This window comes from Myotis daubentonii, chromosome 2 (genome assembly GCF_963259705.1).
Source record: "Myotis daubentonii chromosome 2, mMyoDau2.1, whole genome shotgun sequence".
Taxonomy (NCBI): domain Eukaryota; kingdom Metazoa; phylum Chordata; class Mammalia; order Chiroptera; family Vespertilionidae; genus Myotis; species Myotis daubentonii.
Window position 1 is genome coordinate 110,840,492 of NC_081841.1, and position 21,631 is coordinate 110,862,122.

Below are 21,631 nucleotides of genomic sequence, written 5' to 3' on the forward strand. Positions count from 1 at the left end.
AGCAGGGTGTTTAGGGCCAGAAAGAGACAGCAAAACTGGGGATACAAAGAACAATCCCCCTAGGAAAGAAAAGGAGGAATTGTCAGAAAGAAAAGGAGGAATTGTCAGAAAAAAGGAACACGATGAAATGGAGGCAAGCAATATGCCAGAGAAAGAATTCAGCGTAAGGGTCATAAAGTTCCTAAACCAGCTGTATGAGAAAATCAACAACATATGTACGAATCAAGAGAAAATAAAGAATAATATAGCTGCAATAAAAAACACAATGGAAGGTTTCAACAGTACACTAGAAGAAGTGGAGGACCAAATAGGCAAGTTAGAAGACAGGGTAAGATAAAAACACAAAATCTGAACAGCAATGGAAAAAAATTAAAAAGCAAAAGGACAGCCTAAGGGACCTTTGACACAACATGAAATGAAGCAACCTCCTCCTAATAGGGGTACCAGAAGGTCAAGAAGAGGAGCAAGGAATAGAAAAACCTTTGAAGAAAGAATGGCAGAAAACTTCCCTGATTTGGGGAAGAAAAAAGTCACACAAGAACAGAGAGTACCAAACAAGATGAATCCCAAAAGATCCACACAAAGACACATCATAATTACAATGACAAACATTAATGACAAGGAAATAATACTAAGGACTTCAAGAGAGAGACAGAAGGTAGCTACAAGGAATCTTCTATAAGACAATCAAATGATTTCTCAAAATAAACACATCAAAAGGAAATGGAATGAAGTATACACAATGATGCAAAGCAAGGGACTGAATTCAAAAATACTCTATCCAGAGAGACAAGATGGTGGCGGAATAGGCAGACGCTTCCCAGGTCTTGTCCCGGAGCAAAGGAGTGAACAGCTGAAACTAATAACACCCACCCCGAATTGGTGAAGTATACTCAGCTGGTGAGACAGTTTGCAGCCGGGAAGGGCAGAGTTCCCCTGGAAAGGTAAAAACCAAGGATATGGGCAGGAAAGTTTGCCAGACCTCTGAGCTCAGAGGGTCAGAGGGAGACCACGTGGCACACAGCCACATCTCTTGGGACAGGCACAGCCCCTGACTGTGGAAAGGAGATCCACGGGACTGTTGGCACTGGGGGATTTGAGATCTGGGTTCCGTAATTACAGAGGACTGAGCCTAAAAGGGGCAACCTGAAGCGCTGACCAGACCATGCAGTACCGGTAAGAGAGGAGCTTACAGAGACTCAGCCTTCCCCGTTTCTGTGACTGGCATTTGTTTGTTTGTTTTCACTGAACCGTGTTCATAGGGCATTTTGGATACAGACACTCACCCATGCTGAAGAGCGGGGGAAGGTGCGGACAAGTGGAATCTGGGGAGAGGCTGGGGAGAGAAGGGAGACCAGGAGAAGTGGCAGCAAATTGAGTGCTGAGTCACCCCTGAGCCCAGGACTTGGGCAGCCATTTTTTCTCCTAAGGCTATAATTCCTCCTTCCAGGCACTGCGGTCTGGTCATGGGAATGCACGCTGAGAGAGACAAACTCTCCGTGTCTGCTTCCCCAGGTTCAAATTCAGTGCAGCCTCTCTGTGTGGGTGTGGGGTCTGGTTGTGGGGGTTCACCCTGTAGGAAACAAACTACCCAAGTCTGCACACCCAGGCTCAAATTCAGCACAGCACATACTCCCTGTGTGGGCAGGAGACCTGCTTACTGTAGAAGGTGTAGCAGTTCCTATGCTACTGCAGTGGGCCGGTGGGGAAGGGGATGGGCTCCGTGACTCACAGAAATCTGTGGCACGGGTGCCTGGAGTCTTGGTGTCTGTGAGTCTGTAGCTGTGGTTGCAAATTTTTTACCAAAGTGACTGTAGGGTCCTGGTTTGTGTCTGTGACAAGATTGGGTGGTGATGAGGCTAAGATCCTAGCCTCAAGCAGTTCTGTTTTTCAAGATGGCATGGTTTCCACAACACTCTTTCTTGATAAAAAATCTCAGCAAAACAGGAATAGAGGATCATACCTCAATATAATAAAACCTTAAATGACAAACCTACAGCCAACAGCATGCTGAATAGGCAAAAACTAAACATATATCCCCTAAGAACAGGAACAAGGTAGTGATGCCCACTTTCATCACTCCTGTTTGACTAAGTACTGGAAGTGCTAGCCAAAATGATCAGACAAAAGAAAAAATAAAAGGCATCTGAATTTGAAAAGAAGAAATAAAACTGCCATTATTCACAGATGACATGATATTGTACATAGAAAAGCCCAAAGACTCTATCAAAAATCTATTAGACTTAATAAATAAATTCAGCACCATAGCAGGATACAAAATTAACACCCAGAAATTTATGGCATTTTTACTCCAATAATGAACTCACAGAAAGAGAAACTAAAAAAAAATCCATTTAATTGTAACTCAAATATTAAGATACCTAGGAATAAATTTAACTAAGGATGTAAAAGACCTGTACTCAGAAAACTACCATATGTTGAAAAAAGTGATAGAAGATATAAACAAGTGAAGGAATATACCATTTTCATGGATTGGTAGAATGAACATAATTAAAATGTCCATAATACCCAAAGCAATCTATAAATTCAGTGCAATCCCCAATAACATACCAATGGCATATTTCACAGACCTAGACCAAATTCTCCAAAATTTATATGGAATAAAATAATACTCTGAATAGCCACAGCAATCCTGAGAAAGAAGAACAATATTGGAGGAATCACAATACCAGATATCAAGCTATATTACAAAGCCAAGGTTCTCAAAACTGCCAGGTACTGTCACAAGAACAGACATATAGACCAAGGGAACAGAACAGAGAACCCAGAAATCGACCCAAGCCCTTACATTCAATTAATAGTTGACAAAGGAAGCAAGAGCATACAATGGAGTCAAAACAGTCTCTGCAATAAATGGTGTTGGGAAAATTGGACAGATACATGAACAAAAACTAAACTAGACCACCAAATTACACTAAAAAATAAACTCAAAATGGATAAAAGACTTAAACATAAGATGGGAAGCCATAAAAATCTTAGAAGAATCCATAAGCAGCATAATATCAGACATATCTCCTAGAAATATTTTTACTGATACATCTCCTAGGACAATGGAAATTAAGGAGAAAATAAACAAATGGAATTACATCAAAATAAAAAGCTCCTGCACAGCAAAAGAAACCCTCAACAAAACAACAAGAGAGCCCACTGCAGGGGAGAACATACTTGTCAATGTTACATCCTATAAGGGGTTAATCTCCAAAATATATACGGAACTCATAGAATTTAACAAAAGAAAGATTAACAATCCAATAAAAAAAATGGGCAAAGGACCTAAATAGACCCTTTTTGAAATGCTCATACAGAAAGCCACCAGGCATATAAAAAAATGCTCAAAGTCACTAATCATCTGAGAGGCAAATCAAAACAAGAATGAGTTACTATCTCACACTTGTCAGAATGGCTATTAGCAACAAATTAACAAAGGACAAGTGCTGGTGAGGATGTGGAGAAAGAGGAACTCGTGCACTGCTGGTGAGGATGTAGACTGGTGCAGCTACTATGGAAAACAGTATGGAGTTTCCTCAAAAAAAAATTAAAATAGAACTCCCATTTGACCCAGTAATTCCACTTCTAGGAATATATCCCAAGAAATAGAAACATCAACTGGAAAAAATATATGCATCCTTATGTTCATAGCAGCACGATTTACAATAGCTAAGATTTAGAAACAGCCTAAATGCCCATCAGCAGATGAGTTGGTTACAAAATTCTGGTACATATACTCAATGGAATGCTATGCTGCTGTGAAAAAGAAAGAACTCTTACCATTTGCAACAGCATGGATGGACCTGGAGAGCATTATGCTAAGTGAAATAAACCTGTGTGATAAAGATAAGTATCACATGATCTCACTCATTTTTGGAATATAATGAACAACATAAACTGCTGAAGAAAAATAGATCCAGAGACATAGAAGCATTGAACAGACTATCAAACTTCAGAGGGATGGCTGGGGAGGGTGTGAGGGGAGGGTAAAGATCAACCAAAGGATTTGTATGTATGTATATAAGCATAACCAATGGACACATTCAGTAGGGTGATGAGAGCCTCTGCTGGGGGGTTGGAGTGGGCAGGGAGAGGTCAATGGTGGAAAAAGAAGACATATGAAATACCTTCAACAATAAAGAATTAAAAGTTTATTTTAAAGAAGAAAAAGAAAACAGAAATACTTCAAGCCAGTCCTGGCTGGTTTTCTCAGTAGTCTGATTATTGGCCTGTAGACTGAATTGTCACTGGTTCAATTCCTGGTCAAATGCATGTACCTTAGTTGCTGGGTACTCAGCCCTGATAGGGACACATGCAGGAGGCAACCAGTCAATGTGTTTCTCTCATGTCCATGTTTCTCTCCCCGACTTCCCCACCACCCTCTCCCTCTCTTCTACTTTCTCTGGAAATCAATGGAAAAAAATATCCTCAGGTGAGGATAAAAAAAGAAAGAAGAAAGGAAGGAAGGAAGGAAGGAAGGAAGGAAGGAAGGAAGGAAGGAAGGAAGGAAGGAAGGAAGGAAGGAAGGAAGGGAGGAAGGAAGGGAGGAAGAAGAAAGAAAGAAAGAAAGAAAGAAAGAAAGAAAGAAAGAAAGAAAGAAAGAAAGAAAGAAAGAAAGAAAGAAAGAAAGAAAGAAAGAAAGAGAGAGAAAAACTTCAGGTCAGAAGGTATTGGCATGAAGTATTCATTTAACCAGACTCATCAAGAAAGAGAGAGAACCCAAATAATTAAATAATATCAGAAATGAAAGAGAAGTAAAAACTGACGCCACAGAAATACAAAGTATTATAAGGAAATACTATGAATAACCTGATTGGAATGGACAAATTTCTAGAAACCCACAATCTTCCAAAACTGAATCAGGAAAAATAAAAAAAATAAAAACTGAATAAACTGATAATACCTAGTGAAATTCAAGCAGTAATAAAAAGAAAATTCCCAGCAAACTAAAAGTGCTGGACTGGATAGCTTCATAGGCAAATTTTACCAAATTTTTAAAGAACGAACACCTATCTTTCTTAAAAGTATTCCAAAAAAATTCAAGAGGTGGGAAGATTTCCAAGCTGTTTTTTTTACTAGGCCAGCATTATCCTAATTCTGTGGTCGGCAAACTGCAGCTTGCGAGCCACGTGAGGCTCTTTGGCCCCTTGAGTGTGGCTCTTCCTGAGCCTTAGAAGTACCCTAATTAAGTTAATAACAATGTACCTACCTATGTAGTTTAAATTTAAAAAATTTGGCTCTCAAAAGAAATTTCAATCGTACTGTTGATATTTGGCTCTATTGACTAATGAGTTTGCCGACCACTGTCCTAATTCCAAAACCAGAGAAAGACATAACAAAGAAAATTGTAGCCCAATATCCCTCACAAACATAGATGCTAAAATCCTTAGCAAATCAGATCCAGCAATACATTAAAAAGAGCATGCACCATGATCAACTGGGATTTATTCTGGACATGAAAGGTTGGTACAGTACACACAAATCAATAAATATGATACACCACATAAATGAAATGAAGGAAAATATCGTATAACCTTATCCACAGATGCATAAGAAGCATTTGATAAAATCCAGCACCCCTTTATGATAAAAATTCTCAGCAAAGTGGAAATAGAAGGATCATACCTAAACATAATAAAGATCATATATTAAAAAAAACCTGCAGCCAACATCATACTCAAGGGACAAAAACTAAGGGTGTTTCTTTTAAGATCAAGAACAAGACTGGGATCTCAGCTTTCATCATTCTTATTCAACACTAGTGGCCCGGTGCAGGACGCTTGTGCATGGTGGGGTGTACCTCAGCCCGGCCTGCACCCTCTCCAAACTGGAACCTCTCGGGGGATGTCCGACTGTGGGATCAGGCCTACACCGGCAGTCGGACATCCCTCTCACACTCCGGGACTACTGGCTCCTAACCACTCACCTGCCTGCCTGCCCAATCACCCCTAACCACTCTGCCTGCCTACCTGCTTGCCTCCAACTGCTGCCCCCAATGGCCTTCTCACCCACAACTGCCCCACCCCCCAGTCGCTGGCCTGCTTGCCCCCAACTGCCCTCCCATGCCAGTCTCATGACCTCCAACTGCCCTCCCTAGCCTGTCTCCCAGAAGGTCTCCCAGTCTAATTAGCATATTACCCTTTTATTAGTATAGATCAGTGATGGCAAACCTATGACACACATGTCAGAGGTGACACGCGAATTCATTGTTTTGGTTGATTTTTCTTTGTTAAATGGCATTTAAATATAAAAAATAAATATCAAAAGTATAAGTCTTTGTTTTACTATGGTTGCAAATATCAAAAAATTTCTATATGTTACATGGCACCAGAGTTAAGTTAGGGTTTTTCAAAATGCCGACACGCCAAGCTCAAAAGGTTCGCCATCACTGGTATAGATAGTACTGGAGGAAGTAGCCGCAACAGTTATACAAGAAGAAGAAATAAAAGGCACCTAAATTGAAAATGGGGAAATAAAGCCATCATTATTCACAGATGACATGATATTGTGCATAGAAAATCCTAAAGACCCACCAAAAAATCTATTAGATCTAATAAATAAATTTGGAAAAGTAGCAGGATACAAAATCAATATTCAGAAATCGGTGGCATTTTTATACACTAATAATGAACCATCAGAAAGAGAAACCAAGAAAATAATCCCATTTACTATTGCAAAAAGAAAATAAGGTACCTAGGAATAAATTTAACTAAGGAATTAAAAAACCTGTATTCAGAAAATTATAGGACATTAAAGAAAGGAACCAAGGAAGATACAAATAAGTGGAAGCATATTTACCATGTTCATGGATTAGAAGAGTCAACAACATTAAAATGTCCATACTACCCAAAGTGATCTATACATTCAACAAAATTCCCACTAAAATGCCAATGGCATATTTCACTGATCTAGAACAAATATTTGAAAAATTTATATGGAACCAAAAAAGACTCCAAATAGCCTCAACAATTTTCAGAAAGAGAAATAAAGTTGAAGATATCACAATAACCAATATCAAGCTCTACTACAAAGCTATTGTAATCAAAACAGTGTGGAACTGGCATAAGAACAGGCATATAGATCAATGAAACAGAATAGAGAGCCCAGAAATAAACCCTCATCTCTATTGTCAAATAATATTTCACAAAGGAGGCAATAACATACAATGGAGAAAAGACAATCTTTCAATAAATGGCGTTGGGAAAATTGAACAGGTACATGTAAAAAATGAAACTAGACCACCAAATTGCACCATATACAAGAATAAACTCAAAATGACTAAAATATTTAAATGTAAGTTGCTAATCCATAAAAATTCTAGAAGAAAACATAGACAGTAAAATCTCAGACATCTCTGATAGCAATTATTTTTTTCTGATATATCTCTTAAGGCAAGGGAAATACAAGAAAAAAATAAACAAATAAGGCAAAATCAACCAAAAAGCTTCTGCACAACAAAGGAAACCATCAGCAAAATGAAAAGGGAACCTACTTTATGGGATAACATATTTTCCAATGACACATCTGATGAGGGGTAAATTTCCAAAAAAAAATTATAAAGAGCTTATTCAGCTCAACAAAGAGAAGACAAACAATTTAATTAAAAAATGGACAAAGGACCTGGATAGACCCTTTTCCCAAAAGTACATACAGATGGCCAATAGACATATGAAAAAATGCTCAATGTCACTAATTATCGGAGAGATGCATATTAAAACAAAATGAGGTATCACCTCACACCTGCCAGAATAGCTACCACCAACAAATCAACAACAACCAAATGCTGGCAAGTATTAGGAGAAAAGGGAACTCTAGTACACTACTGATAACAAGTAAATCTGGTGCAACCACTGTAGAAAACAGTATGGAGTTTCCTCAGAAAATAAAAAATGCAACTACCTTTTGACCAAGAAATTCCAGTTATAATAAGGGATGTATCCAAATAAACCCCAAACACTAATTTGAAATAATATATGCACCCCTATGTTCATTGCACCATTACTTACAATAGCCAAGATTTGGAAGCAGTCCAAGTGCCCATCAGTAGATGAGTAGATAAAAAAGTTGTAGTACATTTACAAAATGGAATTCTATGTATCCATAAGAAAAAAGGAACATTTACCCTTTGCAACAGCATGGATGGACCTGGAGATTGTTATGCTAAGTGAAATAAGCTAGACAGAGAAAGACAAATCTATATAATAAAGAGCCAGGGTGGTAAGGACCAAAGGCTCCACCAGACCAGAAGTCAGTGCTGGGTTGCCATGGTGACCCAGCACTGACTGGGGCCACTGTGGGCCCCCTGGTGTCCTGACCCAGCAATGACTGCCTAGGGGGCTGCATATCAGGCCTGGAGAGAGGCCTGCAGAGAGAGAGGCATGGTCTGATCTGTAGCCTCTGTGACAGCCATTGATCAGAACTTGCCTCTCTTTCTCTCCCAGCCTGGCCAACAGCCTCACCTCCATTTCCCTCTAAACCTTCAACGGGCTACTGATCAGCCCCGCCTTTCTGATCAAGCCCTGTTGATAGGCCCAGAGATGCTGACTGGCATAGAAACTGACCAATCAGAATCAAATTGGCCAGCAGAGGAGGGCAGTTGGGAGCAAAATCAGGCAGGCAAAGGAGGGCAGTTGGGGGCCCTCCTCAACAGCCTGATCTTGTCCCTAACTGCTCTCCCCTGCCGGCCTGATCACCCCTAACTGCCTCTGCCTGCCTGATCACTCCTTACTGCCATCCCCTGCAGGCCTGATCTCGCCCCCAACTGCTCTCTTATGCTGGCAACATCAGGCCGGCAAGGGAGGGCAGATAGGGGTGATCAGGCAGGCAGAGATGTTAGGGGCGATCAGGCAGGCAGACAGGCAGAGAGGTTAGGGGCAATCAGGCAGGCAGGCAGAGGCAATTAGAGGCTATCAGGCAGGCAGGCAGGCAGAGAGGTTAGGGGGCAATCAGGCAGGCAGGCAGGTGAGTAGTTAGGAGCCAGCGGTCCCAGATTGTGAAATAGGTATCCAACTGTCGGTTTAGGCCTGATCCCACAGGGGGGCCCAATTAGAGTGGGTGCAGGCTGGGTTGAGGGAACCCCCCCTCTGTGCACGAATTTTGTGCACTGGGCCTCTAGTATCATATAATCTCACTTATATGTGGAATCTAATGAACAAAATAAACTGATGAAAAAATAGGATCAGAGGCATGGATACATGGAACAGACAGGGGTCAGAGGGGTGGTGGATGGGGGGACAGGATGAAAGAAAGTGAGAAGATTAGGCAAAGAACATATATGCACAGCCAACAGGCACAGACAACAGTGTGGTGATGGCCAGGGACAGAGTGGGAAGGGTCTGTGTAGAGGTGGGTAAAGGGGAGGAAATGGTGACATCTGTAATGATGTCAATAATAATATAAAAATAATCAATTTTTATCTATTTATTTTATTTATTGTTGATAGTACTACAGATATATCCCATTTTCCTCTTTCCCCTCCCCTCCTCCCACTTCCCATCCCCCCCACCTTGGGCTTCACTACCCTATTACCTGTGTCCATGCATATAAGTATATAATTTATTTGGTTTATCTCTTCTTGTCCCCACATCGAGGTATGTCAGTCTATTTCATGCCTCCCTGCTTTGGGTCTTATTTTGTTGGTCAATTCATTTTGTTCATTAGATTCCACAAATATGTGAGATCATGTGATATTTATCCTTCTCAGTTAGGCTTATTTCACAAAGCATAATATTCTCCAGGTCCATCCATGCTCTCCCAAAGGGTAAGAGATCCTTCTTTTTTACAGCTGCATAATATTATTCCATAGTGAATGTTCCACAGTTCTTTAAAAATCCGTTCATCTACTGATGGGCACTTGGGTTGCTTCCAAATCGTAGCTATTGCAAATAACACTGCTATGAACATAGGTGTGCATATATTCTTTCTGATTGGTGTTTTGGGATTTTCAGGATATATTCCCAGAAGTGGAATCACTGGGTCAAATGGAAGTTCCATTTTTAAGTTTTTGAGGAAACTCCTTACCATTTTCCATAGTGGCTGCACCAATCTACATTCCCACTAGCAGTGAACTAGTATTCCCTTTTTCCAAATCCTTGCCAGCACTTCTTCTTTGTTGATTTTTTTTATGACAGCCATTATGACAGGTGTGGCTTTAATTTGAAAATCTCTGATGATTAGTGACTTTGAGCATTTTTTCATGTGTCTCTTGGCCATTTTTATGTCCTATTTGAATAAATGTCTATTTAGGTCCTTTTCCCATTTTTTAATTGGATTGTTTGTCTTCCTTTTATTGAGTTGTATGAATACTTTATATATGTTGGATATTAACCCCTTATCGGATGTAACATTAACAAATATGTTCTCCCATGCAGTGGGTTCCATTTTCAATTTTATGGTGCAGAAGCTTTTTATTTTGATGTAGTCCCATTTGTTTATTTTCTCCTTGATTTCCTTTGCCTGGGAGATGTATCTGTAAACATATTGCTATGTGAGATGTCTGAGATTTTACTGCCTATGTTCTCTAAGATTTTTATAGTTTTAGGAGTTATATTGAAGTCTTTTATCCACCTTGAGTTTACTGTTATGTATGGTGTAAGTTGGTGGTCTAGTTTCATATTTTTGCATGTGTCTGTCTACTTTTCCCAGTATCATTTGTTGAAGAGACTGTCTACTCCATTGTATGTTCTTGCCTCCTTTGGCAAATATTAATTGACTGCAATGGTGTGGATCAATTTTGGGGGTCTTTGTTTAGATCCATTGGTCTATATGCCTGTTTTAGTGCCAGTACCAGGCTGTTTTGGTTATAATGGCTTTGTTGTACAGTTTTATATCTGGTATTGTGATCCGACCTACTTCATTCCTCTTTCTCAAGATTGCTGCAGCTCTTTGGGGTCTATATATGGTTCCATATAAATTTCTGGAGTATTTGTTCTAGCTCTGTGAAGCATGCCTTTGGTATTTTAATAGGAATTGCATTGAATATGTAGATTGCTTTGGGTAGTATAGACATTTTAATGATGTAATTTTTCCAATCCATGAACATGGTGTACACTTCCATTGTTTGTATCTTCCTCTATTTCTTTTTTCAATGTCTTATAGATTTTCAAGTACAGGTCTTTTACCTCCTTGGTTAAATTTATTCCTAGGTATCTTTTTTTTGTGTAGCAGTAGTAAATTGGGCTCCTTTTTTATTTTATTTTTTTCTTTAGTGATTAAGGTATTACATATATGTCCTTATCCCCCCATTGTACCCCCAAACCCCCACTTATGCCCTCACCCCCTTGGTGTCTGTGTCTAGGCTTATATGCAAGCATAGAAGTACTTGGGTTGATCTCTCCCCCTCACACCCACGCTCTCCTACCTTTCCTCTGAGGTTTAACAGTCTGATTGATGCTTCTCTTTCTCTGGATCTGTTTTTTTTTCATCAGTAAATGTTGTTCATTATATTCCACAAATGAGTGAGATCATGTGATATTTATCTTTCTCTGACTGGATTATTTTTCTTAGCATAATGCTCTCCAGTTCCATACATGCTGTTGCAAATGGTAAGAACTCCTTGTTTTTTATCACAGCACAGTATTCCATTGTGTATATGTACCACAGATTTTTAATCCACTCATCTGCTGATGGGCACTTAGGCTGTTTCCAAATCTTTGCTATGGTAAATTGTGCTGCTATAAACATAGGGGTGCATATGTCCTTTTAGATTGGTGTTTCTAGATTCTTGGGATATATTTCTACAAGTAGGATCACTGGCTCAAATGGGAATTCCATTTTTATTTTTTTGAGAAATCTCCATACTGTTCTCAGTGGCTTCACCAGTCTGCATTCCCACCAGCAGTGCAAGAGGGTTCCTTTATTTCCACATCTTCGCCAGCACTTGTCATTTGTTGATTTGTTGATGATAGCCATTATGACAAGTGTGAGATGGTACCTCATTATTGCTTTGATTTGCAACTCTCAGATAATTAGTGACTTTGAGCATGTTTTCATTGTCTGTTGGCTTTCCTTATGCCCTCTTTTGAAAAGTATCTATTCAGGTCCTTTGCCCATACTTTTATTGAGTTAGTTATCTTCCTTTTGTTAAGTAGTATGAGTTTCCTGTAAATACTGGTGATTAAACCCTTTTTGGTGATAACATTGGCAAATATGTTCTCCCATGCAGTGGGCTTTCTTGTTGTTTTGTTAATGGTTTCTTTTGCTGTACTGAAGGTTTTTATTTTGATGTAGTCCCATTTATTTATTTTCTCATTAGTTTCCATTGCCCTAGGAGCTGTATCAGTGAACATAGTGCTTCGATATATGTCTGAGATTTGCTACCTGTGGATTCCTCTAATATTTTAATGATTTCCTGTCATGTTTAAGTTCTTTATCCATTTTGAGTTTATTTTTGTGTATGGTGTAATTTGGTGGTCTAGTTTCATTTTTTTGCATGTATCTGGGATTGCTTTTTAATTTCTCTATCTGAGAGTTCATTTTTGGTGTATAAAAATGCCATCAATTTGTGCATATTGATTTTGTATCCTGCTATCTTGCTAAATTCATTTATTAAGTTTAATAGTTTCCTAGTGGAGCCTCTAGGAATTTTGTATGTAAATATCATGTCATCTGTGAATAATTAATTTTACTTCCTCCTTTCCAAATTGAATGCCTTTTATCTCTTCTTCTTCTCTGATTGCTGTGGCTAGGACTTCCAATATTATGCTAAATAAGAGTCATGAAAGTGGACATCCCTGTCTTGTTCCTGTTCTTAGGGGTAATGGTTTTAGTTTTTGCCCATTGAGTATGATGTTCACTGTAGGTTTGTTGTATATGGCCTTTATTGTGTTGAGGTTTATTCCCTCTATTCCAATTTTACTGAGAGTTTTTTTTTTTATCAAAACAGGGTGCTGGATTTTGTTAAATGCTTTTTCTGCATCTATAGACATAATCATGTGGTTTCTATCTTTCAATTTGTTTATTTCATGTTTCACATCTATTGATTTGCAAATATTGTACCAGCCTTACATCCCCAGAAAAAATTCCACTTGATCAGGGTGTATAATCATTTTAATATATTGCTGGATATGATTTGCTAAAATTTTAGCATCTGTGTTCATCAGAGATATTGTCCTGTAATTTTCTTTCTTTGTACTGGCTTTATCTAGTTTTGGAACTGGGATAATGCTGGCTTCATATAAAAAAGATTCAAAGTGTTCTTTTCTTTTTTTTCTGATTTGAATTCTGCCTTTAATGAGTTCTTAATCTTTTTTATTTTTTTTTAAATTTTTTATTAAGTTATTACATATGTGTCCTTATCCCCACATTACCCCCTATACCCCCCCTCATTCCCTCCCCCCTCCCCCCCATTTTCTGTGTTCATTGGTTAAGCCTATATGCTTGCATATAAGTCCTTTGGTTGATGTCTCCCACTTACCCCCACCCTCCCCCCCACCTTCCCTCTGAGGTTTGACTGTCTGATCGATGCTTCTCTGTCTCTGGATCTGTTTTTGTTCATCAGTTTATGTTCTTCATTATATTCCACAAGTGAGTGAGATCATGTGGTATTTATCTTTCTCTGACTGGCTTATTTCACTTAGAATAATGCTCTTCAGCTCCATCCATGCTGCTTCAAATGGTAAGAACTCCTTCTTTTTTACCCTAGCGTAGTATTCCATTATGTAGATGTACCACAGTTTTTTAATCCACTTATCTACTCATGGGCACTTAGGCTGTTTCCAAATCTTAGCTATTGTGAATTGTGCTGCTATGAACATAAGGGTGCATATATCCTTTCTAATTGGTTTTTCTAGTTTCTTGGACTATATTCCTAGAAGTGGGATCACAGGGTCAAATGGGAGTTCCATTTTTAGTTTTTTGAGGAAACTCTATACTGTTCTCCACAATGGCTGCACCAGTCTGCATTCCCGCCAGCAGTGAATGCAGGTTCCTTTTCTCCACATCATCGCCAGCACTTGTCATTTGTTGATTTGTTGATAATAGCCATTCTGACAGGTGTGTAGTTTTGATTTGCATCTCTCAGATGATTAGTGACTTTGAACATGTTTTCGTATGTCTTTTGGCTTTTCTTCATCTTTCAAAAAGTATCTATTTAGGTCCATTGCCCATTTTTTGATTGGGTTGTTTATCTCCCTTTTGTTAAGTTGTATGAGTTCCCTGTAAATGTTGGAGATTAAACCCTTATGGGTGATAACATTTGCAAATATGTTTTCCCAAGCAGCGGGCTTTCTTGTTGTTTTGTTGATGGTTTCCTTTGCTATGCAAAAGCTTTTTATTTTGATGTAGTCCCATTTGTTTATTTTCTCTTTAGTTTCCATTGCCCTAGGACAGTGATGGTGAACCTTTTGAGCTTGGCGTGTCAGCATTTTGAAAAACCCTAACTTAACTCTGGTGCCATGTTACATATAGAAATTTTTTGATATTTGCAAACATAGTAAAACAAAGACTTATATTTTTGATATTTATTTTATATATTTAAATGCCATTTATCAAAGAAAATTCAGCTAAAAAAATGAGTTCACGTGTCACCTCTGACACGTGTGTCATAGTTTCACCATCACTGCCCTAGGAGCAGTATCAGTAAAGAAAGTGATTTATCATATGTCTGAGATTTGGCTGCCTGTGGATTCCTCTTACAGCTGTTCTAAACCTGTAGGTCATGACCCCATTGGCGGTCGAACGACCCTTTCACAGGGGTCGCCTAAGACCATCCTTCATATCAGATATTTACATTACAATTCATAACAGTAGCAACATTACAGTTATGAAGTAGCAATGAAAATAATTTTATGGTTGGGTCACAACATGAGGAACTGTATTTAAAGGGCCAGAAGGTTGAGAACCAATGCCTAGTATTTTTTATGGTTTCCCGTCTTATGTTTAAGTCCTTTATCCATTTTGAGTTTATTTTTGTGTATGGTGTAAGTTGGTGGTCTAGTTTCATTTTTTTGCATGTATCTGTCCAATTTTCCCAACACCATTTATTGAAGAGGCTGTCTTGACTCAATTGTATGTTCATGCCTCCTTTGTCAAATATTAATTGAGCATAGTGGTTTGGGTCAATATCTGGGTTCTCTATTTTATTCCATTAATCTGTATGTCTGTTCTTATGCCAGTACCAAGCTGTTTTGAGAACAGTGGCTTTGTAATACAGCTTGATATATGATATTGAGATCCCACCTACTTTATTCTTCTTTATCAGGATTACTGCAGTTATTCAGGGTCTTTTTTTATTCCAGATGAATTTTTGAAAGTTTGTTCTAGGTCCGTGAAATATGCAATTGGTATTTTAATGGGGAGTGCATTGAATCTATAGATTTCTTTGGATAGTATGGACATCTTGGTAATGTTGATTCTACCAATCCATGAACATGGTATGTTCTTGCATCTGTTTATGTCTTCCTCTATCTCCTTTTTCAGTTTCCTGTAGTTTTCTGTGCGCAGGTCTTTTACCTACTTAGTCAAGTTTATTCCTATGTATCTTAATTTTTTTGGTGAGATTGTAAATGGGATTACTTCTTTAATCTCTCTTTCTGTAAGTTCACAATTGGTGTATAGAAATGCCATATATTTCTTGGCCTTAATTTTGTATCCTGCTACATTGCTGAATTCATTTATTAAATGTAATAATTTTTTGATGGAGTCTTTATGGTTTTCTATGTACAGTATCATGTCATCTGTCAATTAGGACAGTTTTACTTCTTCTTTTCCAATTTAAATGCCTTTTATTTATTCTTCTTGTCTGATCACAATGGCTAGTACTTCCAGTACTATGTTGAACTGGAGTGGTGAGAGTGGGCATTCCTGTTGTATTTTTCTAGGAATATGTCCATTTCCTCCAGGTTGTCTAGTTAGTTAGAATAGAGTTGTCCATAGTATGTTTTAGCAATCTTTTGTATTTCTGTGGGGTCTGTTGTTATTTCACCTCTGTCATTTCTGATTTTGTTTATTTGGGTCCTCTCTCTTTGCTTCTTAGTGAGCCTGGCTAGAGGTTCATCAATCTTGTTTATCCTTTCAAAGAACCAGCTCTTGGTTTCATTGATCTCATGTATTGTTTTTTTGGTTTATATGTCATTCATTTCTGATCTGATCGTTATTATCTCCTTCCTTCTGGATACTGTGGGCTTTTCTTCTTGCTCTCTTTCTAAATATTTGAGTTGTAGAGTTAGATGATTTATTACCATTTTTTCTTGTTTTTTGAGGTAGGCCTGTAGAGTTATAAACTTCCCTTCTCAGGACAGCTTTCACTGTGTCCCATATATTTTGGATTGTTGTGGTTTTATTGTCATTAGTTTCCAGGATCTTTTTAAGTTCTTCTTTGATCTCTTTTGGCAACCCAATCATTGTTTAATAGCATGCTTTTCAGCTTCCAAGTGTTTGAATTTTTTGGATTGTTTTTATTGTAGTTTATTTCTAATATTATGCCATTGTGGTCTGAGAAAATGCTTGATATGATTTCAATCTTCTTGAATTTGGGAAGACTTTGCTTGTGACCCAATATGTGGTCTTTTTTGAAAAAAATTTCCCATGTACACTTTGAAAAGAATGTATATTCTGTGGCTTTGGGGTGAAATGTTCTGAAGATGTCAATTAAGTCCATCTGATCTAGTGAGTCATTTAGGATTGCTGTTTCTTTGTTGATTTTTTGTCTAGAGAATTTATCCAGTGATGTCAGTGGTGTATTAAATCCCCTACTATGATTGCATTGTTGTCGATCTCTCCCTTGATATCATCCAGGAGCTTTTTTATGTATTTGGGTGCTCCTGCATTGGGTGCATATATGTTTATCAGGGTTATATCCTCTTGTTGTATCGATCCCTTTAGTATTTTCAAGTGGCCTTTCTTATCTCTTGTTATGGCCTTCACTTTGAGGTCTATTATGTCAGATATAAGTATTGCTACCCCAGTTTTTTTTTTTTCATTTCTATTTGCCTGAAATATATTTTTCCATCCCTTCACTTTCAGTCTGCGTGAGTCCCTTATTCTGAGGTGGATTTCTTGTAGACACCATATATATATAATCTTGTTTTTTTAATCTATTCGGCCAATTAATGTCTTTTGATTGCAGCATTTAATCTGTTTATGTTTAAAGTTATTATTGAAAGGTACTTGTTTGTAACCATTTTTATTTTGGGTGCCTGTTTTCTTTCTTAGCTTTTTATTTCTTCTTTTTTACACCAGTCTCTTCAGCATTTTTTGCATTGCTGGCTTGGTGGTGATAAGCTCCCTTAGCCTTTTTTTGTCTGTGAATATTCTTATTTCCCGTTCAATTTTGAATGATAGCCTTGTAGGATTGAGTATTCTTGGATTCAGTCCCTTGCTTTGCATCACTTTGTAAATTTCCTTCCATTCTTTTTTGGCCTCATGTTTTTCTGTTGAGAAATTATTTGATAATCTAATTGGAGATCCCTTTTATATAACTTTCTGTCTCTCTTTTGCAGCCTTTAAGATTCTCTCTTTATCCTAAACATTTGCCAGGGTAATTATGATGTGTCTTTGTGTGGGTCTTTTCGGGTTCATCTTGTTTTGGACTCTCTGTGCTTGTGTGACTTTTTTCTTCCCCACCTCAGGGAAGTTTTCTGACATTATTTCTTCAAATAGGTTTTCTAACACTTGTTCCTCTTTCCTCTTCCTGTTGTTCTGGCACCTCTATTATTCGTATTTTGCTTCATTTCATGTTTTCCCATAGCTCCATTAGGCTCTCGTCCTATCTTTTATTTATTTTTTTCTCCAATTGCAGTTCAGTTTGGGTGTGTTTTGCTACCCTGTCTTCTAATTTGCTAATTTGGTCCTCCGCTTTTCCCAGTCTACTGTTGAAACTTTCCATGGTGTTTTTTTGTTGCAGCAACATAACTTTTATTTCTTCTTGATACTTACATAAGTTATTGATTTTTTCATCCATTTCTTCTTGATTCTTACGCAAGTTGTTGATTTTTTTCCTCCAACAGGTTCATGAACTGTATGACCCTTTGTCTGAATTCTTTGTCTGACATATTGCATGCCTCTGTTTCACTTAGCTGCTTTTCTGGTGAATCCTTTTCTTTCCTTTGGGGGTTTCTTTGTCTACCCATTTTGGGTCTCACCAAGTGATCTAGATGTCGAGTCGTGCAGGGGCTTCTCCTTGGGTTTCAGTCGCTCCTCGGGCTGTGGTTGCTCCTCAGATGGTAACAGAAGTGGCTGCTCCTCAGTTGGCAACGGCTCCTCTGTTGGGTGCTGTTTGCAACATGGTGTCACCTCTGGCTGTTGGGGGAGGCTGCTCGCTCAGCTGCTGTTCCTTGGACAGGGGTGGGCTTATCACGAGGCTGCTGCTCCTCAGATGGGGGCGGACTGCTCACATGGCTGCTTCTCCTTGGATCGAGGCTGGCTGCACACTGCTGCTGTTCCTCAGATGGGGTGGGCTGCTCATGAGGCTGCTGCTTCTTGGACAGGGACAGGTTGCTTACAGGGCTACTGCTCCTCATACAGGTGTGGGCTGCTCATGCCGCTGCTGCTACTCAGATGGGGGACAGGCTGCTTGTGTGGCTGCAGCTTCTCGGGCAGGAGTGAGCTGCACGTGCAGCTGCTGCTCCTTGGGCAGGGGCGGGCTGCTCACCCACCTGCTGCTCATCAGAAAGGTGAAGGCTGTGTATGGCTGCTGCTCCTCTGACCAGAGAAGGCTGTGCAGGGCTGCCACTCCTTGGATGTGGGCGGTCTGCTTGTGTGGCTGCTGCTCCTCAGACAGGGGTGAGCTGCTCGAATAGCTGCAGCTCCTTGGATGGGAAATGGGCTGCTTGCACGACTGCTGCTCCTCGGTCAGGAGTGAGCTGCATGTGTGGCTGCTGCTCCTCAGATGGGGGCAGGCTGCTCACCCAGCTGCTGCTCATTGGACAAGTGCAGGCTGCGTATGGCTTCTGCTTCTTGGACCAGTGCGGACTGTGCAGGGCTGCTGCTCCTCAGACGTGGGCAGTCTGCTCTTGTGGCTACTGCTCCTTGGGCTGTGGTGGGCTGCTCGTGGCGCTGCTGTTACTCATACAGGTGTGGGCTGCTCACACAGCTGCTGCTCCTTGGATGGAGGCAGGCTGCTTGTACAGCTGCTGATGGGGGCAGGTTGCTCACACAGCTGCTACTCCTCAGACAGGTGCAGGGTGTGGGCTGCACAGCTGCTGCTTCTTGGACAGGAGTGGGCTGTGTGGGGCTGCTGCTCCTCAATTGTGGGCAGGCTGCTCCTGTGACTGCTGCTCCTCAGATGGGGCAGGCTGCTCGTGTGGTTGCTGCTCCTTGGATAGGGGAGAGTGCCGCTCACACAGCTGCTGCTCCTTGGACATGGGCAGGCCACGTGAAGCTTCTGTTCTTAGGCCTGGGGCAGGCTGCTCGTGGGGCTGCTGCTCCTTGGACAGGAGTGGGCTGCTCACATATCTGCTGCTCATGTGGTTGCAGTGCCCTGGGCTAAGGCATTGGGCCGGTCAGAGGGGAGCATGCTTCAGAACTCACAGGAGCCTGAACCCAGGGTGGCTGGAGGCTCATTGACTGTGGGACCATAGCTGAGGTAGCGGGACCATAGCTGAGGTAGCAGGTCCCTGGCAGGGGTGGCTGTAGAGTCTCAGGTGTTATCTGAGGGCACCCTGGATGGAGGTGGGGCTGGGCTCCCAGTTACAGTAGCTCTCCCCTTCAAAAGGCTAGGCCTCTGAGGTCTAGTGGCCTCCTGGTACTGTTTACTATGGTAGCAGAGGCTGCCTAATTAGGCGAGCCCAGTTAGCCTGCCCCCGAAGGTCCTGTGGGATCTAATTGTGCCTCACTCACATACACACACACACACACACACACACACTCACACACACATCCCACATGACCACAGACTCCTCTTTTGCTCCCTCACTCATTCGCACTCTCTCCCTCACTGCTGTTTTCTTCCTGCCTCTGTAGTTGGGTCTGGGGTGTTATTGACCCATTCGTTAGATGTAGTTTCCTCTCTAGGTGCCTGTTTATGAGGCTCTCTCTCTAGCACCTGGCCAGACAGGATAAAATTCACCTCGACAAGACACAACACAAAGGGAACAAAGCACAGATGTACTCACGACAACAATAACCCCACTATAAGTGACCACCTGTGAAAAGATAATTAGGGGAGAGAAAAGAGAGCATAAATGATATCAAAGAGAGAGAAAAAGATAAGGTGAAAAGAAAAAGGAATAAAAAGGAGAATATATATATATATATATATATATATATATATATATATATAGAGAGAGAGAGAGAGAGAGAGAGAGAGAGAGAGAACACCACAGAACCAATAGATAAATAACAACAAAACAAACAAAAAAACAAAAAATACAAACACCAAAACCTCAGCAAAGAGGGTGGGGGCAGAATCTGTAGAGGCTCAGCTTATATACAGAATATAAGGTTAAGAATTGGATGAATATGGGGAGGATCTCAGTTCAGTATAGAGGAAGTAGAAAGGGGATGGGTGGATAAGAGGAAAGAGAACAAGAAGAAAATAATAATAATAATAATAATAATAATAATAATAATAATAAATTTACAAAATAATTGATTTCAAAATGGTATAAAAATAGCAAATAAAAATAAAATAAAATAGAGTGATGGAAGAATAATGCGAAAAGAAATAGAAAATAAAGCTACAAACAAAAACAGGTAAACAAAGAAAATAGAAGAAAAAAAGAGGTAACAAAATAATAATAAAAATAATAAAAATAAAAATGAAAAAGTGACATGTTGTTTCTTTGGCTGACTTAAGATCCCAGTCTTCTGTACTGTACTGTTTCTCAGGTTCCTGTTGCTGGGACTGAAGGTCTCTCTTTAGGCCAGTCCCTTTGGACTCTCAGGGATTCATATATTCTTTTTAAATCCTTTGTACCATTCAGGGTGGAATCTGGGTGTGGCTGAATTGGTTGCCTGGATACTGGAGGGGAGGGGCTATCTCTTCAGGACAAAATGGATGCCCAGGTCCCAGGCTCAGGCATGACTCAGTGCCAAACTCGCTGCAACTTCTCCTGGAGCCCCTTCTCTCCCTAGATTCCACAAGTCCACACTGTCGCCCACACTCCAGTAATGGGTAAGTGTCTGTATCCGAAAGGTCCTATGCACTAGGCTCAATGAAGAAAAGCACAGGCTAAAGAAGCAGGAGAGTCTGCACCTCTGTGCACTTCTCTCCTGCCAGCATTTACTGACTGTGGACCCAGATCTAGAGTCCCCTGCCATCCAGCAGTTCTGCAGGCCTTCTTTCCACAGTCAGACACTGTGCCTGTCCCAAGGGACGTGGCTCTGTGCCGGTGTCATGCAGATTCCCTCTGACCTTCCGGGCTCAGAGGTCTGGTAGATTATCCTTCCCAGAGCTTTGATTTTACCTTATTCCAGGCTCAATGAAGGGATCCTCTGCCCTTCCTGGCTGAAAAGCGTCTCCCAGCTGAGTCTCCTTTGCCAATTCAGGCTGGATGTTACTTGTTTCAGCTGCTCACCCTATCTGCTCCAGGACAAGGCTCGGGACACATCCGTCTATACCGCCGCCATTTTGTCTCTCCCCTCGAAGTGTTCTTTTCCTTTGAAATTTTGGTAGAGGATAGGTGTTGCTTCTTCTTAGAATGTTTGGTAAAAATTCCCTGTGAATAAAAAAATCAGTCCCATT